General features: G+C 34.3%; 2 long non-coding RNA genes across 6 annotated transcripts in view; both read left to right on the top strand.

Moving 5' to 3' along the window:
* The window catches only part of LOC111095397, a 51938-nt gene extending 38691 nt beyond the window's left edge, over window positions 1–13247 (top strand). Inside the window, exons 2-3 of the long non-coding RNA XR_005356439.1 lie at window positions 341–456; window positions 13186–13247. This is a non-coding gene — a long non-coding RNA (uncharacterized LOC111095397). The remainder of the gene's footprint in view (window positions 1–340; window positions 457–13185) is intronic.
* Window positions 13248–13298: 51 nt separating this feature from the next.
* LOC119870864 overlaps window positions 13299–16097 on the top strand; it is a 98708-nt gene continuing 95909 nt past the window's right edge. For all 5 annotated transcript variants that reach the window (XR_005356435.1, XR_005356436.1, XR_005356438.1 and 2 more), the window contains exon 1: window positions 13299–13360. This is a non-coding gene — a long non-coding RNA (uncharacterized LOC119870864). The remainder of the gene's footprint in view (window positions 13361–16097) is intronic.

The raw sequence follows: 16097 nt of genomic DNA, 5'->3' as shown, positions 1-16097 counted from the left end.
GGATTTCTATAGTCTGTGTCATCAAAAAAGTGAATCCAGTGCACTTACTATAGCAACAATTAGCACAAGAAGAGCATCTTAGGGAAAAGAGTTGCAATGACATATAATAAATGGAAATTATTAATTGCCAAAGTGTCATGATTAAGTACATATGAAGCTTAACTTTTATAATTAATTGCAACAAGATGGTTGGGAATAGAATAACGATTATATGTATGTATATATTTACATGTATAAATACAGCATTTGCAATGGTTTCACTGTATGGGGCATTTACATAATTTTTTAAAGTAAATATTGTTGGTTTAAGATGTTTATAGTTATATGATTTCTTTATAAGCTGAAACATCTGTGCCTGAGCCATCACCATACTGCATTCAGAGAGTAATCAAAACTAGTTCCAGTGCATTGAAGAAAGGATTTCTGAATCAATGGAAATTAAGAATGGCTGCTATGGTAAGGCAACTGCTGTTTGGGTTAAAAATTTTCCATTTATGTAGATAAAGAACCAGTCTCCTGAGTTTAAAACTAAACCACAATTTTTAGCTTGATTTTTAATTAGTAAGGGATGATTGAGACTAGATAACATATATATATATATATATACATATATATATGTATATATATATATGAATATCTTTTACACATAGTTCACATCTGAGCTATATTTGAATACATTGATTTTGTATGACTTATATATTTCATATATAATAGAATGATCTTGCTATGGATGTGTAAGTATTTGGGTTACAAATAAATTAAGTGCAAAAATAAATTTGCACTACAATCTCGGAAGCTAAAAGTGTGTTAAAACCTAATTCCAGAATAAATGAGTTACTAGACTTTTAATCTTTTTTATTTAGTAATTTTCACATACTACAGTTTGTAAATTTAAGGCATACCTGTATTACCTTGATATATTTGTATATTGTAATATGATTGCTATTGGAACAATATTTATAAGACAATAGTGTATTATTATTTATTACTTCATTATACTATGCTTTAGATCTGTATGGCCTTTTTTTTTTTTTTTTTTTTTTTTTTTTTTTACTACTTGTTATAAGTTTGTGTCCTTAAACACCATCTTTCTTGCCTCTTGACTCATCATACCCTGGTAACTATCATTTTACCTTCTGGTTTTATTCTCTAGTATTCTCTAGTATTTTTAATAGGTTTGACCTTTTTTTTTTTTTTTAAGATTCCACATATAAGTAATGTCATACAGTACTTGCTTTTTTCTGACTTTTCTCACTTAGCATGTGTTCAAGGTCCATCCATGTTGTTTTAATTAGCAGGATATCTTCCTTTCTCATGGCTGAATAACATTTCTTTGTGATATATATATATATATCAATCACATCTTTTTTTATCCATTCACCTATTGATGAGCATCTGGGTTGTTTCCATATCTTGGCTATTGTGAATAATACTGTGAGAAACATGAACGTGCATATATCTCATCAAAATTTTCTTTTCATTTCTTTTCTATATACTACCAGAAGTGGAATTCCTACATTGTGTGGTAGATCTATATTCAATTTTTTGAGGAACTTCCATATTGTTTTGCATAGTGGTTGGACTAATTTATATCCCCATCACAGTATATAAGGGTTCCCTTTCACTACATCCTCACCAGCACCTGTAATTTCTTGTCTTCTTGATGATAGTCATTCTAAAATGTATGAGGTGATATCTTATTATGGTTTTGATTATGATTTACTTGATTACCAGTGATGTCTAGCATCTTTTCATGTGCCTGTTGGCCATTTTGATGCCCTCTTTGGAAAAATATCTATTTGGTTCTTCCTGTTTTTTTTCTTTAGTTGAGTGTTTTAATTGTTATTGTTACTAAGTAGTGTTGGTTCTTTATATATTTTGAATATTAACCCTTTATCAGATATATAGCTTACCAATTTTTCTCCCATTCTATAGGCTATCTTTTCATTTAGTTAGTTGTTTTTCTGTGCTTTTGAGTTAGATATAGTTCCATTTGTTGACTTTTGCTTTTGTTACTTGTGGTTTTGATATCATATCTTAAAAAAATCATTGCCAAGGCCAATATCAATGCATTTCTTCTCTAGTTTTCTTCTAGGAGTTTCATGTTATCAGGTGTTATGTTTAAGTCTTTGGTTCGTTTCAAATTAATTTTTGTGTGTAGTATGAGTCAGAATTCTTTCTTCTGTGTGTGTTTCTCTAGTTTTCCTAGCATCATTTTTTGGTAGAGACCACCTTTCCTCCCTATTGGGTTCTTGGCTCCCTTGTTGAATATTAGTTCATAATAAATGCCCAGATTTAGTTCTGGGCTTGCCATTCTGTTTCATTTGTATATCTGTCTCTTTTTGTATCATTACCCTTCTGTTTTTATTACTATGGCTTTGTGGTATAGTTTAAAATCAGGAGATGTGATACGTTTCACTCTGTTCTTTTTTTCTCAGAATGGCTTTGGGTATTCTGGGTCTTTTGTGGTTCACACAAATTTTAGGATTTTTTCCTTCTATTTCTGTGAATAGTGTCTTTGGTATTTTGATAGGGGTTGTATTGACTCTGTGGATGACTCTGAGTGGTATGTCCATTTTAACAATATTTATTCTTTTGTTCCATGAACATCAAATATATTTCCATTTACAATGTTCTTCTTAAAATTAAATGTTCATGATATACACAGGTAACCAACCATGCAGTAAATTAGGAAAGTCCATATGTCAATCTTGTTGCTTTTGGAAAGGAAGAGATTGTTACTATTAATAAAATGCTGATAAAAATTGGAGAGTAAAAAAAAATGGAGAGAAAATACAGTAGGGGATAGGAGAAAGAGCTAAACATGACACAAGTTTAATATAAGAGAAAAGTGAAATTTCCATATTCTTTAAAGAAAGAAACATTCTTACAAAATACAAAAGAGATATATGAAATGAAGTTAGGGAACTACTGGTTAATTTGATGACCTGGCCTTTGAGCCTAAGGACAATTAAAAATTGTTTTGTAGACTAAGATTACAAAATACTGGAGAAGTCTATGTTTTAACGAAATTTTATTCTCAAAATTGAATAATAATTAAATGAAGAATTATTAATTTTGTGTGCAGAAAAAACCATGTTGATGAACAAATATGTATCGTAAGACCACACACTGATGTATAAACAAGCATTGTTGAAAAATGATTTGAAGATTGTTTATTTACAAATGCACATGTATGTATTAATTCATTTAAATCTGGCAGATTAGTAGGTTGAAATATTATGTATCTGTTAAAAATGTTGTTAGGGAAATAAAAATAAAGTAATAGTTACCTGGTAACCTAAAAAGTTTGTTTCTCGAATATCACCTAAAATTTTTCTAAAGAGATTAGACTATCATAGGATGATCACGAGATAAAAATCAGAAACTGATTTTAAAGAAGTATTCATAAAAGTTATGTTTGGGTAATTTTACTTTTTGAAAGCCTCACACATATAAAGTGAATGTTAATTAACATGGATAAATATAAAATGTATGCATTAGACATTAGAATCTACATCTTTATGCTCTACACCCAACAAACTAGACTAAGATGAAAAGTCATTCCTAGAGGTTTATCTGAAGACTAAAAAGGCAAGCTTCCTAGGCTTTTTACAACCTCCACCTATTCCCCTCCCTTCTTGAAAAGTAGATTTTAGGGAACCATAAACTGACATTGATCTTAGTGGCTGGGGCTCTGGCTACACTTTCAAAGGAGGTTTAAAAGTTTATAAGGTATCTATACAGTACGCTATAGAGAATCTCTGTACACTTAAATACATTTGTAAGATACCCTAAAATAAGAGGAGAGTCATCAAAGATTTTAGTAGAAAGTTGAAGGTAGGTTAAAATTATCAGGGAATGACCAAGATGAATAACATTTATGTAATATTCTATTATTATTATTTTTAATATTCTACTTTAAAGGACAAGTTATCCATAGGGTTTTTGTAGAATGATTTTACTTTGTACACTTAAATAAATCAATATATATGGATACATATGTGCATAGAGGTTTTTTTAATGAAAGTATTCCAGAACATTAACAAGAGTTTAAATCTGAGTAATGATGAGGTGATACGAATATTGTTACATGCTAAATTGTGTCCCCCAAGACTCATATGTTGAAGTTCTAAATCCCAATACCTCAGAACGTGACTGCATATGGAGACAGCCTTCAAAGAAGGGAAGTCATATGGGTTGGACTGAACCCAATCAGATTGGTGTCCTTATGAGAAGAGAAGATTGGGACATAGGGGAGACACCTAGGATGTCTACGCACAGGGAAAAGGTCATGTGAGGACACAGCAAGAAGGCAACCATCTGCCAGCAAAAAAAAAGAGGCTTCAGCAAAAACCAATCCTGCTGATACCTTGATTTCAGACTTTTAGCTTTCAGAACTGTGTGCCAAGAAATTTCTGTTGTTTAAGCCATCCAGTCTGCGGTATTTTGTTATGGCAGCCCAGCAAATTAATTCAGATATCTATTTCCGTGTTATAATGTTTGTAAAGGGGTCCCTGAAACCCTTTCATGGGGTCTATTGTATCATAGTAAAACTAAAACATTATTTGTATGTCCCCTCCTCTGTTGATAATTTGCCATATTGGTTAAAATCAACCAGGGGGAAATACTTCTGGTACCTTAACATCAATCAAGGCAGTGGCACCAAGTGTACTAGTAACCGTCGTATTTTTCAGTCTCACACTCAGAAAAAAGAATGATGAAGCAGTGACAACTATTAGTTTTATTGATTTTTTACCCTTGTGTACATCTTTGTAATATTTGGTGTGACAAAGTGGAAAATATGCACAAAAAATTTCTGTTGCTTAACCAAAGTACGACAGTTATTCCCAGGAAAAACCAATCATTTGATTTTGTAGCTGAAGCAGTAGGTGTTTTTTGTTTGTTTGTTGTTATTTTCATGGAATATCACTTGTATTTGAAATAATGACAGACTATTTTATTTAGAATTGGCTATTTCACGAACATTTTCTCAAAATTAAATGATGTGAGTCTGTCACTTCATGTCAAATGACTATAAGTGAATTTGCCAATTCTAAAATGTGAATGCTCAGAGTGAAAATTAAAATTTTGGAAAACTTGAACACCTCTATGAGTTTGACAACTTTCTATCCTTAAGAATATTTCTGATGAGATGGGAGGTGATTTTTATAAATAATATTTTTATATTATAAAATGAAATGTATAATCATTTATAGTATTTTAATCACTCGGTGAATCAATGCCTTCTAAAATGACCGGTGCATGATGTCACAAAATCATGCAAAGGTAAAACACACTTTCATAGTGTGCAGTAGGTCCATGGGATTTAATGTAACAGAATATGAGAAGTTTATTTACATTGTTTCAGATTCCATATTGCAAATAAACATTAAAGTAGCCACCATTTCAAGAGTTTTAGTGTAGTATAAAAGATGAATATCAACAAATTTCTGAAAGACAATCAAAACATCCCTTTCTTTTCCAATTATTTGTGTGAACCTGGGTTTTCTCCACATACTTTAATGAAAACAATATGTGGTAGTAGATCAAAAACAGACACGGATAATTCGAATTCTTTCTATTGAGTCAGGTCTCAGAGAAATTTGCAAATTTGTAAAACAATGTTTTTCTCACTAATTTTTTTAATTTTGAAAAAGTTATTTTTCTAAAAATATGCTATTTGCATTTAATGTAATAAGTTTATTATTATTTTAGCATAAACAATACATATTTAAAATTTTAGTGATAATTTTTAATATAGCATTAGAAATTAATTATAGTCACTTGCATTTTTCAATAGTTTTTATTACTGTAAAGGGGTCTTGAGACCAGAAAGTTTGAGAACTGCTGCAGGTAATAGTTCTGTAGGAAGACTTTTAGCATATAGAGTTGAATATTTTAATACTTCTACTAGCCCATAGTCATGCTGTAAGCAGTTTATATTATTATTTTTTTTAGTTTTTTTTTTTTTTTTTTTTTTTAGTTTATATTCTTTAATTCATTTCTTCATTTAGTCAACAAATACTGGCACTATTCTGGATGATTGTGATATAACAGAGGGATGGCAAACAAGAAATACCCTGCTTTCATTGGGTATATGCACTAGTAGGATAGACTTAGGTATATAAATAAAATAGAATATAATATATTTTTATATTACAGATATATTCCTAAGTCAGTGATAAAGATCTTGATTTTAAAAGAAATCATATCACATAACATATGAATTTTAAGCCAAAAAGTTTGAGAGTACATTTCATCAACTCTTTGTGATGGGTTAGCTTCTAATTTGAATCAGTTATTTTGGCCCATCTTTACATGAATATTTGGAGGAAAACTAGAAGTTTCATTGGCCAAAATGACGCAAAAAAGCACTTAAACCCTGAAATCTACACCATATGGCCCACTTGGCTATTGAGTCAGCTGATTTTATTTCTCAAGCACTCTGGCCTTGGCCATGTTATCACACATTCTGTCTCTTCTAGGTCAAGGCATTGCACAGTGTGGGAAATTTCAATTGCAATCTATTTGGACTAACTGTGGTATCTTTCATGCTGAAGGAAGGAAATTAACTTCGTTCGATGTTATGAGCTAAGTAGGGTCAACTTTCCTCCATTTTATCTTCTTTGTGCTTTTCCCATTAATCTCTTGAGCTATAATTTTCTTCCTTCCTTTTCTTCCTTTTTTCCCTTCCTTCCTTCCTTCTTCCCTCCCTTCCTTCCTTCCTTCCTTCCTTCCTTCCTTCCTTCCTTCCTTCCTTCCTCTCTCTCCCTCCTTCCTTCTCTCTCCCTCTCTCTCTTTCTTCTCCCTCTTTCTCTCTCCTTCTGTCTCTCTGTCTCTGTCTCTCCTCCCCTCTCTCTCAGGCACCACTATTCTAATTCTTACCTCAAAGATTCAACTCTTTCTCCATTTAGTCTTTGAAAATTGAGACTATCTAATATCCTTTCACAAAAATGTCAGTACACAGAATTGTCAATTACTTTTTGCAACTTTGGTCACTGAATCAATCATTTTACTTTATTTTTTTTTAATCATTTTACTTTTAAAGTCATTTATACGGGATCAATTTTCACCAATTACTAAGTTTGGGTCAGAAAAATAAGAACTCTAGGTATTCAAAAGAGAAAGAGTTGATAAGAGGAATAAGAAGCTTTGAAATACACTCAGAAACACACACATACACATCCATTGGATGGCTTGAGGACCCAAAATTAGAGCTACTTTTCCTAATGAAGAAGTACAAGAACTGTTAGAAACCATCATGGATGATTTTGGTTGCCTGCAGCACCATGTGGGTGATAATTTAGACAGGGCTCAGGAGTACTGAGAAATCTGTGTCCAGTATTTGCTGAAGACCATAAGATGCTTGTTGCTGTTATAGGAATAATATTAGCCTTTGTTACTCTTTTGCTTTATAACTCACCTGTAAATTCTTCTCATTAGTGTAATTTAATCTATAACTGCACACAAGTGATTCTGGTAAATACTGTTCTCAGGCTGCAACACCCTATGGTGGAAAGCACAGAAGAGTTTCAGAATGAGGTTGGTTATTGGAAAACAGAAATAATAACCAACACATTAAGATAGTAAATATGTGAAGATAAATGCTATTAGTTAACATCTAAAGATAGAGAAAAAAAAAAAAGACTGAACTACTTATGAGACTTTTGGTAATTAAAATAAATAGACACATAAAAATCTTTGTGTGGGAATTTAATAAGTCAACTATCTTAGAGAAAATATAAGATTTGAGTAAGAGAGAAAGAATATGAATTCACAAAGGACAGCAATAGATTCATTAGTTAGTTCAAGAAATAATTATTGTGCTGGCACTGCTGCAGGCTTTGGGAAGGTCATAATCATAGTCACGATATACTCACTGCTTGCAAGAAGCTTACTACTTCCTTAGGAGAGATAGAGAACGAAACACATAAACAAGACATTTTTACTTATGAGTAATCAGTTATATGATAGAAATTGACAGGAAATGTAATTTAAAGAAAAGGCTCTCAGGGTATGTGATATTTGAGTTGAGACTTGGAGTTCAAGAAGAAACAGGTCCTACGATGTGATAAGGGGGAAAGGGTTTCAGGGACCAAGAGAATAATAAGCCTCAGTCTCTGGGAGGTGAGAAATGTCTTAATATGGTCATGAACCAGAACAGAAGTCTCTGGAAAATAATGAGCACAGTAGAGAACAGAATGAAATCATGTTAGAGAGGTACGTAAGAGTCAGTTCATGTAAGGTCTTGGCATATGAGGGGGAGCAGAAGAGAGGTCATCGTGGTGAGCCAAATTGACAACTGAATAGTATAGATTATGAAGATGAAAGTCAGCAAGGAGAGCTCACCTAAGCACCCGCAGTTCTCATCAGGAGTTGGATATATTTTTTAAAGAAATATGAGAAGCCACTGAAGGATTTTAACTATTGGTACAGAAATTGATACAACCTGATTGACAATTCATTTAGGGACAATTTCTAAAATGAAAACAAGAACTTGGTGCATTTTATGGACAAAAGAGCACAAAAAATCAAACCATTATCAGAAGATAATTACAGGAAAGAAACAAAGAGTTTACCATTTTTGAGAAGTTAACTAAAGTTGAAATACAATAATCGGAAGAAGTTGAAGTCTAACAAAATTCTCACGTGCCCTTTACTTAATTTAAGGTGTCACTTTTGATGAATTACTTCCCATTGTTTCTGTATTTTCTTTTTGTGGTTTTAGGCATTATAGGATGCTTGCATGTTTCTTATCATGGGTTGTATTATTTTATGCAATTAGTTCTTAAATTCAATTTTTGTTATACTACATAATTTCATTGCTCTTTTCGTTGTCAAAGTTGTATAATTATTAGTGCCTCTGTTCGTTGCTTAGGTGATTTTTTTTCCTCCCATGTAGAATCTAAAAGAAAATAATAAGTTTGAAGTGTTGGAAATAAAAAAAAAAAAACAACTATAAAATAGTCTGCACAAATCCTCTGAGAAAGGGGCAAAGGGATCATATTGTATATAGATTTAGGAATAAGGAAGATTTAGGTCAAAATTCTAAAGAGAAAGCCCCTAGGACAAACTTAACATATAGTATTCCAGAAACATGAAGTAATCATTTTCTAAGATTTTGTATTCTATAACAAACTTACTACACCATTCAGTTTTATTATTAGTAGTCATCACCACTTTGAATTAATTTATGACTACTTCATGTAGGTCAGTGTGCCAAGCACTGGAAAGAAAAGCAGTATTTCTTCTGGAATTAGGCATGGAAGAAAACTTTCCTCTGGCAATGTAAACAATATTTACTTTACAGAATATTATCGTCAAGGTTTCCATCCAAAATATGAAAAGGCCAATCTAAATTAAATCTGGATTGAGGGCCCGTATAAACAGATGTTAGAGAGGCTCAGAATGGAGATAAATTTTGAAAATATATTAAGATTTTTAAAATTTGTATTTGTTTATACCACAGATGGGGAGGTTGAGAAATTCCTTTTAAAAAAAGTAGTCTCTTATGTTTACATAACACTTTATACTTTCAAAGCCTTTATGCTTATAATGTTTCATATGAAGCTCAGAATAATCCTGGAGGTAAACAAGGCAGTCACTTTCCCAACTGTATGAATTTAGTAGAAGCCAAGTAGATAAGAGACTTACATATTTCTTGCATGTGATAGTTGTGAGTTCAGACCCTCACCTTCTATTTTCCTTTTCAAAGACCTTTTTTTACCATGCCATGCAGACTTGCTATTTTCTGCTTAGAAAAGTAAGGGAGGGCACCTGGGTGGCTCAGTGGTTGAGCATCTGCCTTTGGCTCAGGTCATGATCCCGGGGTCCTGGGATCGAGTCTCGCATCAGGCTTCCTTCAAGGAGCCTGCTTCCCCCTCTGCCTATGTCTCTGCCTCTCTCTGGGCCTCTCCTGAATAAATAAATAAAATTAAAAAAAAAAAAAAAGAAAAGTAAGGGAAAAGTAAGTTGAACTATTTGGACTATTAAGAGAGATTAATAGTAAGTCTTAAGAATAAAGTAAAATGAAATTCACCAGTGTTGCTGGGTCCTGTGTTATTGAATTTTGCTTCATGAAATGTTTTGAACACATAGAACAATCAAAGCCATCATTTATTAAAGACTAACTATGAACCACATCATTTTTCCATGGATATTATCATTTCTAGTTTAAAAATGAGAAAATCTATTGCTTCCCTACTATATGAGTCAGGACGCTTAGTTTTTAACCCATAGAAGCAACTTTGACTAATTTAAAGACTTTACTTAATATTAGTAATTCACTAGCTTTGTGGGAGGGCCAGGGAATCTGGCTTACTAGCTGAGAGACCAAGAGCTGTTCCACCCTGGGGCACACTTCAGAGACCTCACGGTATGTGACACAGGCAGAGGTCAGACACGTCACGTTGGAGACCACAACTGGGAGTGATGTCTCCTGTTTCTCTACCATGCTCCATTACCTTGACCAGAAAATGAATTATTCATAGACCCTTCCCTTCCCCAAGTCAAGAATCTCATGATGGTGCCTCTGATTCATTAAGTCTCGGTATCATGACAGGGTCAGATCCTTCACTCACAAGAGTAAGTTGAAAGGAAGCTGGGAAAGCAAGTTTTCCAGTACTGTGTTTTGGTTTTGGTTTTTCCTAAAGGTAGTACTGATAAAGAATTGATTAGGTACTGTTTTTCCTGAAAGTAGTACTGATAAGGTAGTATTGATAAATTTCCCAAACAAAAGGCTTCTGATTAAGGATGGTTGGGTGCCAGGGTGCCTGGGTGCCTCAGGCTCAGCCAGTTAAGTGTCTGCCTTTGGTTCTGATCAGGAGATGAGCCTGGGTCAAGCTCCCTGCTCAGTGGGGAGTGTACTTCCCCCGACTCCCACTCCCCCCTCTGCCCTGCTGCCCTTACTTTCCCCATCCCACTTGTGTTCTCTCTCTCTCTCTCTCTCACTCTCTTTCTCAAATAAGTAAATAAAATCTTAAAAATTAAATAAGCAAATGATTGGGTGCCAAAATCATGACAACATGTGCACTCTCCCACTGGGATAGATTTTTTAAAGGGCTGTCAATTCTTCCTTTACATAGACTCAAACTTTACAATGTGAGTATTGCAGCCCCTTTTGTCAAAAAGTAGATCCCCAGACCTTGAATTCCGTCAGGCCTCTTGAGCTGCTTGCACAATGCAATGAGGTAGGTGCTGTGCTGGTTCCAAGGCTGGCCCTCAAGAGGATTTCTATACTTCTGTTGACACCCTGGGAACCCCGCTGCTGCCATGGAAATAACTGTAGGCTGACACCCCTGACTGGAGACCACTCGAAGCAACAGTGCTGTCACAGCTGAGGCCCAGACACATGCAAAAGGCAAGCAAGAGACCCCAGGCTATCTGCAGCTGACAGCAGGTGCATGCATAAGCAGTGTTGAACGTCTAACCCGTGTTATACTAGAAAAAACACCCAGCTTATTTGCAAACCATGAGCTAGCTCATCTATGCTTGCCATCATGAGCTACTCAAATGTGAAGTGGTTGGTATGCAGCAAAAGCTACCTAATACAAAAAGCTCTTTCCAGGAGGTATTCCTATATATAATGGGCTTCATATTCTTAAAATCTTCTTGAAAGGTAGGTGCTGGTAAGGTGAACTTTTTATTTTATTTTTTATTTATTTTTATTATTTGTTTATTCATGACACACACACACACAGATGCAGAGACATAGGCAGAGGGAGAAGCAGGCTTCCTGAGGGGAACCCCATGTGGGACTTGATCCCAGATCCCCGGGATCACAACCTGCGCCAAAGGCAGACACTCAACCACTGAGCCACCCAGGTGTCTCAAGGTGAACGTTTTCGATCATACTACAGACAAATTGCATGGCTCTTCAAGTCCACCTGTGACACTCTGCAGAGAGGTTCTTGTGGTTCCTTTGTGCACCGGATTGTCTTAAGGGACAGACTAAAAGGGATTTCCTTCATATCGTTTCAAATTGCTCTAATGCCAATATAGCTTTTATCATAGTCTTTTAATGTAAGTGGCTATATTTAATTCCTCATTCTCTTGACTGCACATGCTGTCTATTACAGTGTTCTTTTCTTATCTGAATAGCTTTTCGATAGCAGTCTATTGTAATATTTGCAACAGAGTCACCTCCCTCTGGCAGCAGGGGTAATATAGTTTAATGAAATATTTGTAAAGCCCAAGAAACCGCATAGAAGAAATGTTTGAAAATTCTAAAGTATGAAAAAAATTCTAAAATGTGTTTCTTACTAACACCATTAGTAACATATTTTTCCCATATCTGGATAGTGTGGGGTTTCATGCAACCTGTAGTCACACCAAAGGAAATGTTAGGTCCGTAATTGATCCTCACAGAGAAAGATTGCCAGGGTATGACACACTGTAGAAGCTCTCCTCAACTGGATTGATAATTAGCTGAGAGAATAATATAAATGGCTAAGAACTTTCCTCCTAGTAATGTTTCTTGACTTTATGATGATCACGGTAAATTTATTTTATTTTTTAAAGATTTTTTAAAAATTAATCTCTACACCCAATATGGGGCTTGAACTCACAACCCTGAGATCAAGAGTTGAACATTTCACCAACTGATCCAGTCAAGTGGCCCAATCATGATAACTTTAAAACCCTTTTGGCTAGCATTCCTTAAATTTAATTGCATCGCATTATTAATGGCATCCATGAACCTAAATGTATTTCTACGTTCTCCTCGATTAGGTTTTGTCATTTCTGAGATTGTGCTGAGATCAATGAACCATGCACTGTTCAAGGTGAAAGGAACTTTTAGGTTAATACATATTAAGTGCTTAATACGATGCCTTGAAATACGATGCCTTGGGAATAATTAGCCAATATATTAGCTGTTATTATTATTATTGCTACTGTTATTTTTAATCCTCTCATTTTTAAGATGAGAAAACAGACATGACTACATAAATATTGCTAATAACATATAACTTCAGCAAATTTCCTGTATTTCATCATTTTATCCTTTAAAAATAGTTGCTTTCTATAGACCAATATAGGGAATATAGATGAGATAGATGAGGGCTCTTATGTTCTAACTACTGACAGTTCATTGGGATCTGTGCCTACACATATATAAATGTATTTTAGACTCTAACCTGACTTCTTTAATAAATTTTTTTTATTTTTATTTATTTATGATAGTCACAGAGAGAGAGAGAGAGAGAGAGGCAGAGACACAGGCAGAGGGAGAAGCAGGCTCCATGCACCGGGAGCCTGACGTGAGATTCGATCCCGGGTCTCCAGGATCGCGCCCTGGGCCGAAGGCAGGCGCCAAACCGCTGCGCTACCCAGGGATCCCTCTAACCTGACTTCTAAGGTGAGTCTGTTCCTGGCTCGTTCTTGTTCTAATCCACATCCTGATCAGGAGAGCTGTGCATACACTAGAAAAGCCCCTCTGCTCTGTTCAGTGAACAAGTGAGGATTTTAGAGTCTCCAATGGAAAATCTGGGAAGATTTCCCCAGAAGAGAAGGAAAAGGAAGGTGAAGAGTAAGATGAGAGGGAAAGGAGGAGGGAAGAAGGGATTTAGGAAAGCTGATTGCTTTTTGGAACAAGCTTGCTAGAAAGATATAGGATATCCAGTTAAATTAAAATTTCAGGTAATTATTAACTATTTTACGTACAAGTATGTCTCAAATAGTACATGGGTATACCTACAGGCATACATACTTCACATTTAGGTGAAATACAAATTTAACTGGGCATTTTGTATTTATATTTACCAAATTTCATGACCCTATCTTACAGAAGCAGACAGAAAAGAGAAAAATGTATACAAATTAAATATAGATATTACAGGATGTGAAAGGTTAATCCCACCTTGATCTCCTCTACAGAGGCTACAGAGCTCCTCCATACATGACTGCTTTTCTGTCTCTTTTACTGGATCATTCTCATCTTTACTTGGATATCTCAAAGATTCCTCAAGGAGAACATTATCTAAAACCAAAACTCATGACGTTACTATTCTGGTCTCTGCCGAAGTGTCATTCTCCGAGAAATCTGTGAATCTCTGGTTTAAAATAGCTTCCTTGCTTCCCCCCTCACTCCTTATTTCATCATGTTGTTTTATTTCCTCTATAAAATATAGATTTTAAACTACCTTCTTTATCCACTTGCATATTTCTTTGGGATCTGGCTCTTCTCACTAAAGTGGGAACTCTATGAAAGCAGGAAATTTGCAGATCTGGTTTACATTAGTATCTTAGTACCTAGACCAGTGGTGACTCACAAATCAATATTCAGCAAATATTGAATAAGTAAACTACTCCCTAAACCCAGCTCTCATATTCTGTTTTCTGTCTCAGAAAATACCATTACCAAGTATTTAATTTTGCAGATGCCATAAGTTTAATAGTCTTTCTTGAAATCTTTTCAAGAAAAGATTGAAATGTCATATTCAATTAGTTTATAAATTGTATCTACTGCCTTTTATATATTTTAAAGATCAGCTTAATTCTCTCCATTTCCACATCTATTACACCACCTCATATACTATCAAATCTACTTGGGCTCTTGCATGATTTCTTAAATGGTGGGTTTATATCCTCCATTGGCTCTTTCCAAAGAATTTTCCATACTGTAGTGGGAGTAATCTTAGAGAGGAACAAACTTTTTCTTGTTACTCTTCCCCCTCTATCCCCAAATCTAAGAAGAGAATTCAGAGCAAACCTTAGCTTATAAATCCATCCATCCATCCATCCATCCATCCATCCATCCATCCATACATAAAATAAATAAAGACCCACATAATTGGTTCATGATTAAGGATCTACCCTCCAAGAACTTGCAAACCTCTCAACCAGCACAATATTGATGCTCAGTGTTTTAATTTCTTCTCTATCTTTCTTTCTCTCTCTCATCTTTGTTGGATGCTGGATCTTTAAAGCCTTACAATTGAATTTTCATGACCTGTATTTAAAAAATTTTAAACATATTATCATTATTGATCTGTGAATGGCCTTCTCTTTTTGTATTTTTTAATCTTTAAAATTATAAACTCTTTCTAATTCATCATTCAACTAAAGAACCAAAATATTAACACGTTCTATATAATAGTATGTTTTTTCTCCCCATTCTACCATTCTTTCAACACGAGGCACCTACTGTCATGAAACTTAGTGTGTGTACATGTGTATAGATTTTTGCCCGGCAAAAATCTCACCTGCAGCCCATTTTTGTACAGCCAGTGATTTTTACGTTTTTAAAGAATTGTAAAAAGACACAAAGAGGAATGTGTTATATAGAAATAATTTTCCACTGAGTAACATACTACTAAGGCCCATTCATACTCCTATATGTACTACAGATCATTCATTTTGACTGCCACATAATATTTCACTGAGTATACTACATTTAATTTTCTATTCATGCTCACTGTCTATAAGTTTTCTTTCAGTTCTTCAAACTATATGTTTTGATTGTATATATACCAACGTGTACATCAGCTTTTAAAATTAACTTAGACTATTTACTCCAATCTCAGCTAAAGCTTCATTTCTTAAGAAAGCATTCTTTGCTTTCCTTGACCCAGTTAATTATCCTTATTAAATATGTGTGTACTTCTCCACTGAACTAATGCTTTATATAGCTTGGTTTCTTGCTTATTCTCTTAGTCTTTCTCCTCCATTTTATTATAATATCCATCTGGGCAAAGCCCATGTATCTTTTTTGCTGATTATTTATCCCCTGCACCTAACATAATGCTTGGCACTAAACAGATGGTAAGTAAATATCTGTTAAATGAATGGATGCAGTGAATATTTATCATTAATATTTTTGTTTGTGTGAGTAAATTTTCCTAAGACAACTCAAAGTGTTGTTGAACTCTATCTAGGTAGAAGTGGATACACAGATGGAAAATATGAAGGTGTATGAGACTGTAAGTGACATCTGGGTTATTTTCAAAACTAGCAAAACACTGGTAGGGGCCATGTAGAGACTACTGAGGACATAGCTGGAGCAATAATTTCTTCAGATTAGGTCTGTGAAGTTTCACACATTTGATATAGGTCAAATGTTGAGAATTAAAAAAAAATTGAACAGAATTTAGTTC

Source organism: Canis lupus, chromosome 3 (genome assembly GCF_011100685.1).
Source record: "Canis lupus familiaris isolate Mischka breed German Shepherd chromosome 3, alternate assembly UU_Cfam_GSD_1.0, whole genome shotgun sequence".
Lineage (NCBI taxonomy): Eukaryota > Metazoa > Chordata > Mammalia > Carnivora > Canidae > Canis > Canis lupus.
This window is presented reverse-complemented; position numbering and strand designations above follow the sequence as displayed.